This window comes from Vicia villosa, linkage group LG4 (genome assembly GCF_029867415.1).
Source record: "Vicia villosa cultivar HV-30 ecotype Madison, WI linkage group LG4, Vvil1.0, whole genome shotgun sequence".
NCBI lineage: Eukaryota > Viridiplantae > Streptophyta > Magnoliopsida > Fabales > Fabaceae > Vicia > Vicia villosa.
The window spans coordinates 69,147,813-69,156,158 of NC_081183.1; the positions used below are offsets into that span (position 1 = coordinate 69,147,813).

General features: G+C 37.7%; 2 long non-coding RNA genes across 2 annotated transcripts in view; one reads left to right on the plus strand and one right to left on the minus strand.

Annotated features, from left to right (window-relative positions):
- LOC131594883 (uncharacterized) overlaps positions 1 to 5,078 on the minus strand; it is a 30,465-nt gene extending 25,387 nt beyond the window's left edge. Inside the window, exon 1 of the long non-coding RNA XR_009281586.1 lies at positions 4,871 to 5,078. This is a non-coding gene — a long non-coding RNA (uncharacterized LOC131594883). The remainder of the gene's footprint in view (positions 1 to 4,870) is intronic.
- An 81-nt stretch (positions 5,079 to 5,159) lies between these two features.
- On the plus strand, positions 5,160 to 6,898 carry LOC131594882 (uncharacterized). Its single transcript, XR_009281585.1, has 5 exons — positions 5,160 to 5,298; positions 5,454 to 5,582; positions 5,690 to 5,952; positions 6,313 to 6,401; positions 6,615 to 6,898. It is a non-coding gene; the product is annotated as an uncharacterized LOC131594882 (long non-coding RNA).
- The last annotated feature ends 1,448 nt before the right edge of the window (positions 6,899 to 8,346 follow it).

Sequence of the window (8,346 nt, forward strand, 5' to 3'; positions counted from 1 at the left end):
GACTGTTGCCTATTGCCTGTTGCCTTGTGTTTTTTGCAGAATAGCCATGTCCCTCGAATACGAGGATACCTCAGCCATGTTGCCTCGACTAATGCAAAGATCATAAGTCCCTAATGATGCTGCCTTCGATACACTAAATATGATCTCGTCCCTCGGAAGTTGCCTACGAAGGGTTGAGGTATCCTCTGGTTGCCTAAACGAAAGGCTATTCTGATCCTTCCCTTAGACTACTTGCCTCCTCTATGGCTAGGGACAGTCTTGTAACTCGATGACCCGTTAACATCCAAACGAAAGGCTTCCTGCCCTCTTATGGCATGGATAGACCCTTTCACCCTGAAAGGCTAAAGAACATTTTTCATCTAACCAGGTAATTTGCCCCTAATTGCTTTGCTCTGGTTTAAAAATATTTTTATTACACTTCATCTTAAAAACTTCAATAAGGCTACGCTCATTTACGAGCTAAAGTCCTTGTTTCTCTTCTTCTACATTTCTGAACTTTTGGCTTCAAAACTAAAGAGCAAAGCAATTAAGAGCCCATGGAAAACCATGGATGCAAAGGGTGCCTTACACCTTCCCTTTGCATAAATTACCCCCCGAACCCTGTTTTCTTTAAAAAGGTTTGTTCCTGTTCTTTTAGCCTTTCTGATATTTGGATAAAATTAAAGTCGGTGGCGACTCTTGCTTAACCGCGACATTTCGATAAAGTCAGTTCACCGTATTACACATACCAATGTTTGAATGATAACTATTGTTGTAGGTAAACTCAATCAAAGGTAAGTAACTATCCCAAGCACCACCTTTCTCTAACACACAAGCACGCAACAAAACTTCCAACGACTGAATCGTCCTCTTTGTCTGACCATCAGTCTGTGATTGATAAGCAGAACTCAATCTTAACTTAGTACTCAAAGCCTTCTCCAAACCTTCCCAGAATCTATATGTAAGTCTTGGATCTCTATCAGACACAATACTCAAAGGAATACCATGTAGACTCGCTTTCTTTTCAATATACAACTGAGCTAACTTCTCCGTCGGATAATCCATTCTCATCGGTATAAAATGAGTAGACTTTTTCAATCTGTCTATAATCACCCAAATACTTCACAATTCTTAACTGTCCTCGGCAAACCAGAAACAAAATCCATAGATATGTTGTCCCACTTACATTTGAAATAAAAAACAGTTGCATAACTCCATACGACTTCTGATGTTCAATCTTCGACTTCTGGCAAGTCAAACAAGAATAAACAAACTCAGCAATTTCCTTATTCATTCCAGGCCACCAAAACAGCTTTTTGAAGTCATGATACATCTTGGTAGCACCATGATGAATACTCAATCCACTACGGTGTCATTCTTCAAGAATACTCTTCTTAAGCTCAGTAATATCAGGAACACAAACCCGATCACCAAACCTCATTATACCATTCTCGTCAACCTATCAACCAACTCAACATCAGTTCTCTGACCCGCTCTAATCTCACCAAGAATACCACTTGTTAGCTTCAGCATACCCAATTTAACACTATTAGGAGTACCTTCACATACTAAAATCAAATCTCTGAATTGTTCAATTAAATCCAACTCTCGCACCATCAATATAAACATATGTAAGGACTTCCTACTCATTGCATCAGCAACAACGTTTGCCTTACCCGAATGGTAATTCAACCCAAAATCATAATTTTTAAGGAATTCTAACCATCTCCTGTATCTCATGTTAAGCTCTTTCAGATCAAAGAGATACTTCAGACTCTCTCTTGTGATCAATGAACACTTCAAACCTCGAACCATACAAATAATGTCTCCATAATTTCAACACAAAAACCACTACTGCCAACTCCAAATCTTGACTCGGAAAATTCCTTTCATGAATCTTAAGTTTTCTCGACGCATAGGCCACTACCTGTTAATTCTGCATCAATACACCACCTAATCCCATCAATGAAGCATGACAATATATTACAAAGGATTCAACTGGATTCGGAAAAATCAGAATAGGAGCACTAGTCAACCTTCTCTTCAACTCTTGGAATCCTTCTTGACATTTCGAATCCCAAATGAATGCTTGACCCTTTCTAGTCAACTTAGCTAACGGAAATGCTAACTTTGAAAATCCTTCTATAACCCGCAAGACCAAGAAAACTATGATTCTCAGAAACAGACTTCGGAGCTTCCCACTGAGATACCGCTTCCACCTTCATAAAATCAACAACAATATCATTCTTGGAAATTACATGACCCAGAAAACTTGTTTCACTTAACTTGAATTCGCACTTCGACAATTTCGCATAAATTTTTTTCTCTTTTAACAATTCCAATACAACTCTGAGATGTTCCGCATGCTCTTCTTCGCTCTTGGAATATATCAGAATATCGTCGATAAATATCACCACAAACTTATCAAGATAAGGATGAAAGATCCTATTCATATACTCCATGAAAACACCAGGTGCATTAGTCCCTCCAAATGGCATCACTGTATACTCATAATGACCATACCTTGTTCTGAATACAGTCTTCTGAATATCGTCTGTTTTTACACGAATTTGATGATACCCATACCTTTGATCAATCTTGTTGAATACACATGCTCCAACCAGTTGATCCATCAAATCATCAATCCTCGGCAACGGATTCCGATTCTTGATAGTAACCTTGTTCAGCTGTCTATAATCCACACACGATCTCATAGAACCCTCTTTCTTCTTTACCAACAACACCAAAGCAACCCACGGTGAAACACTAGGACGAACAAATTCCTTCTCAAGCAACTCTTCTAATTGACTCTTCAATTCAGCCAACTTAGATGCCGACATACGATACGGTGCCATTGACACAGGACTAGTTCCAGGAATCAAATCAATAGTAAATTCCACTTCCCTCTTTGTGGCAACTCTCTCACATCTTCAGGAAAAACTTCCGAAAATTCACATACTACCGGTAATTCACTACTCACCACCTCTCCTTTCACTTTCATTGATGCAAATAACATGAACATAGCAACCCCGCCCTTAACCGCCTCGTCCACCTGTCTAGCAGTTATCGTCAAATCCTCAACACCAACAGCTTCAAGAAAAATAACCGTCTTACTGTCGCTACCGCGAAAAATGGAATCAGAGTCGCCACTAATATATTTATCCCATCGAGGGAAAGAATACCAGATAACCTATCTCAGAATAAGAACAAGGTCTTTCGACCAGAGAATCTAGGCACGGGAGTCGGTTACGCAAGGGGAAGGTGATAGCACCCCTCACGTCCGTCGTACTCGATGGTATCCACCTATGTTTGTTTCTATCTAAAGGGTGTATCTATGTCTAAACCTAAATGCGAATGAATGCAAAAGAAATACGGGAAAAAGAAGGAATTATCTACAAGCGTGCTCGCTTAGGCCCCGCAACCCAATGCCTACGTATCCTTTTTCAGGAATCAGAGCGCCGTAGTTCAGCTCAATAATTTCCATTTGTTTTGTGTTTTTTAGTTGAATAGAGGTTAAGGTCACAATCCACGATGCTCGACCTTTGGAGACTTATACGCCTACTTTTGGAAAGGACTTAACTTGTTCTTAGGTGCCTAACAAGGCAAAAGAAAATGAATTTGGGTTTTGTGTCTTTTATGTGTAATTCCATGATGACAAAACCCTCTACAAGGCTTCGCATCACTTCCTTACTTTGTTTTAAGTCTGAGCCTTTATTAAGCATTTTGAATGTTTTTTTGGTTGGGTGTTTTTTAAGGGGATTTATTTGTGACTTGGATCATACCAAAAAAAGTGTCTTTTTGAATATTTAGAGAATGCACATCGAGGCCTACGCCACAATCGTTTCTCTAAATAGCAGTTAAGAAATACAGAGTTTTTTTGAATATTTAGAGAATGCACATCGAGGCCTACGCCACAATTGTTTCTCTAAATAGCGGTTAAGAAATACAGAGTTTTTTTTGAATATTTAGAGAATGCACATCGAGGCCTACGCCACAATCGTTTCTCTAAATAGCGGTTAAGAAATACACCGAGGCCTACGCCTCAATCATTTCTCTTCCGCTAAGTAGGAGAGAACATACATCGGGGCCTACGCCCCAATCATTTCTTTCCTACTACGAAAAGAAAAAAAATAACGGTATGATCCTTATCAGTATTTATTAAGTTTTTTAAAGATTGAAAAGAAAAAGAAATGAGAAAGGGGAACTAACATATCCTCTAATCTAATTGTCATTTACAAGTCTAAATCTACATCTAATGTTAACATACTAATGGGATATATTCTAAGAGGAGCATACAAATGGTATTAACAACATGAGCCAAAAATATGGCTAAAAACAAGCAACAAAATCACACAACATTTATACGAAAATAATATGGAAATGGTACAAAAGAAATACAAGAAGCCATTCAAAAAATTAGTACAAAATTAGTCTAAAAAATACTACTATTTTTATGAGTTTTTTATTAATAAGGGAAATCTAATTCAAGCTTAACTATGTTAAAAAAAATCTATTAATCCTAAAACTATCAATTTTATTGTTTTCTATGTCATTTTTAATACCTAAAAATCAAACAAAAATTATGATTTTAACTATTGTTATTACTTAAAAATCTAATGAGAAAATTATGATTTTACATGTTTTTTATTATCTAAAAGAATTTTAGAACCAAAACTATGTCAAAAATCCTAAACTCTAACAAGAAAAATATGGGCTCAGGGGGGGGTCAGATTGAATTCAGTGGTGCATAATGACATTTGATCCAAAACTCAGATTTTATCAACTAAATCCAAATATTTGCATTAACCCCAACTAATCTCAATTAAAATCAGCTAATTTCAATTAATCTCCTTAATTAATAAAAAAGATAGCAAAAGGGGATTAGGGTTACCAATTGAGACGTATCAGCTTCCTTCCCCTTTCAAACTCAGACGCAGCGAAAATCTCCTCTTCTCCGATCTCAATCTCGATCTCGAATCACCGCCGTGAGAACGTAACGACTTCGTCCCTCATCTCCCTCTGTTCGCTCATCTCTCTCGATTTCTCCCTTCGTACATCTCCGATTAATCCCCGCTGTGAACCAAGAGTGAGACTCCTTCGATCTCTCTCCTTCGCTCTCAGTCTCTCCGATTTTGTTTTTCACTCGCGACTCTCCCTCGATCCATATCGGTTTCAATCTAACCAGCGGAAGAACCCTAGAATCCCTCATTCTTCAAATTACATGATGAGGGAGAAGTCTCAGGACACGATGCCTCGGAGTTCCGACTCAAGGATACCTTCAACATTGGGATTTCGAGAAAACCAAAAGCCTTCGCATAGGTATGTCTTCGTGTTCTTCAACCTGTCTTCTTCGATTCAAATCCTCCTTCGCGTGCTTCTTCTTTTTTTCGTTTTTGATTCTCTTCGATTCTTCCGTTATCTGCGATATTCTGAATTCTAGCAGTGATGATGCAAGTTGAATGAACTTGTTACAGATTGAAGAAGCGAAGAGTAGGCTTGAATTTGCAGTTTCGCAGTGATGATGGTTGATGTGCGTTGAAGATTTTTGACGATGGAGAACGAACTGCAGGTTGTTGATGATGATTCGGTGATGAGAAATTGAAGTAAGTGTTAACTTCAATACTTTATTTCCCTTATCCGATTCACGTTTCTTCTTCTCCTTCTTCTTGATTTATGTGGTTTTCTGTTGTTGTTTATGTGATGATTGGAGGATGAAGGTTATGGATTGAAGGAGGAGAGTTGAGAATGAAGAAGAGATGAAGTGGAAGAGAAGGTTGAAGAAGGGAGCAAGATGAATGTGATGTTGAAGAATGAATAGAGAGGAGAGTGAGAAATGGTGGAGGTTTTCTTTTATAGGAGTGAAGAGAAGATGGTGATGAAGTGAAGATGGTGATGAAATGAAGATGGTGATGAAGTGAAGAGAGGAACCTGAAGAAATGAAGCCAAGTTCTGATTTATAGAACAAATTCGCAGGTTGGTTATTTCTCATTTTTGTTTCTGTATCAATTCAGTTAGGATTTGTTAGAGGTTAGAGTTGGTTATTGACAGTTGGATAGGTTGTTATAAAATGGTTAGGTTAGTTGCAATGGTAGTTTGGACAGTTATGATTCTGTTTGAAGGTTAGTTGTTAGTTATGCTGTTGGAAAGTTTGTTAGGATGGTTGGTTTGATGGTTTGAAATTGTGTTAGAAGTTTAAGGTGTAGTTATACTGAGGTCAGTTGATGAGAAATCACTAATGAAATGGCAATTGAATTCAAGCTGAGTTTCAATTTTCTCCTCTTTATTTGATTTTCTGCGTTTTAATTGCAAATTGTTTCTTTGTGTTTAATGCAGGTTATACTATTTGTAGGAATGCGATGCCGAATCGCCGTATTCACATTGTCATAATGAGTTGAACTGGAATTGGATTGAAGTTGACGCAGGTCAATTTTCTCTTTGGTTTGCTATAGGATTTTAGTTTTCTTGTTAGATGTTAGGAAATTGGACTGTTAGTAACAGTAGGATCTGTTGGTGAATGTTAGGCCTTGATTGTTTTTTCTATTGCCAATTTGAACTTGTAACATGATTTTTGAATGAATGCTTAGATGTAGATTTGGAAGGTGTATGTTGGACTGATATGAATGTTTGCTTTGTAGGTTTCTGATTTGAATGATACAAATGTGATGGTTAGGACATCCTGGATGCATATGGTGCCTTGGTTTCGGACTTGAAGCGAAGAGTTGCAAGACGTGATCAAGGGAGGTCAACATACGGCAAGGCTGGGAGCTTAGAGCCAACTGACGAGACACTGCTTCAAGGCTAACAGAATAGAGTTTTTAAGTAGCTTTCTTAACTTAAAAAAAGGGAATGGTGGTTTCTCTGTTGGGTAGGAATTTGTAATGGTGGGATGATTTTGGATAAATGAGAGGTGTTTGATATATTTGAAGCGTTTCAAGAAAATCTGCCAGACTTTTAGTTTCAATCGACATTGAAACTTCAAACTTCTCACTTCCATAACTTTTGATACAAACCTTTATTTGAGAAATTTCCAACTACGAACTTGTAGAGTGCCATGATTTTAAAAGATTTTATCTTGCAATCATTCTAAAATAATGCCTTGATCCATGTGTAAAATAAGCTTGAAGTCAGGTTCACAACCAATCTTAAATTCTCCAAAATTTTCAAGGTTTCATGCACTTTCCTCATTTAGACATTCTTTTTCAACTAACTTCCAAAAATGGAAATTTTTGGTTGAAACTTATTATAAAATTTCCATCGACTTTCTTTGGTCCAATTTCTCCCCAAAATCAATAATGAGAATCGACCTGATTTTGACTGAAATCTTCAAAAGACAACATTTTGACTTTTTCCAGCCCTAGATGAATTTTCTGATCAATTAACTGCCAATTCAATTTCAATCAATCACCAACCAATGGAATCAATTGAAAAGCTCAACATAGAACCCATGTCACTTCACGTCATAAAATCAGCTTTTGATTAAAATGTTGACCAGAAAGTCAACTGTGTTGACTTTGGTCAAAAACCCTGATTTGGGAAGACCATATGAACTTGGAACTTGTATTCTTCACTCAAAGCTTTGAATTGAAGGTAATGGAGCCCTAATCTCAGGAGAATTTCAATGTGGATGATGCCACACAATCAGACTTCAGATCTTGTCTTCTAAACCAAGAAATATTTTCCACAAAGCCCTTTTTTATATCAATTTCTGAATAGTAACCATGATATGAATGGATGTATTGGATGAATGGCCTAGATGAAGTATGCACATGAATGTTATATGAGAGTCAATTAGGAATAAATATGTGGGCAAATTTTGGGGTGCAACACTTACCACACTTGAAGCACTTCTTCTCTTCGCTCTTGCACTTGTTCCTACGATGTCCAGCTTCACCGCAGTTAAAGAACCTAACAGGAGCACTAAAGTCTCCCCCACTAGGCCTTTTCCAATCACCCGCCTTCGGATTATCTTTTCCATATGGCTTACCTCGATCCATAGGCTTCTTATCTCTTTTGTCAACCAACTCGCGTAAGTGAGCTGACTTCACCTTGATGTTATCCTCCTAAAAGATCCTATTACAATCCACCAAATCAACAAATCGACAAATCCTCTAATATCTGATACCTTGCTTGATTTCATCACGAAGGCCTTTCTCAAATTTGATACACTTCGAGAATTCACTAGCCTCATCATTGTTGTAATGAGTATAGTACTTAGTCAGTTCCACAAACTTGGAAGCATACTCAGGAACAATCATACTACCCTGCTTCAGCTCCAGGAACTCAATCTCATTTCTTCCCCGAACATCTTCAGGAAAGTACCTCCTTAGAAATTCTCTCTTGAACACAACCCAGGTGATTGCTACACCA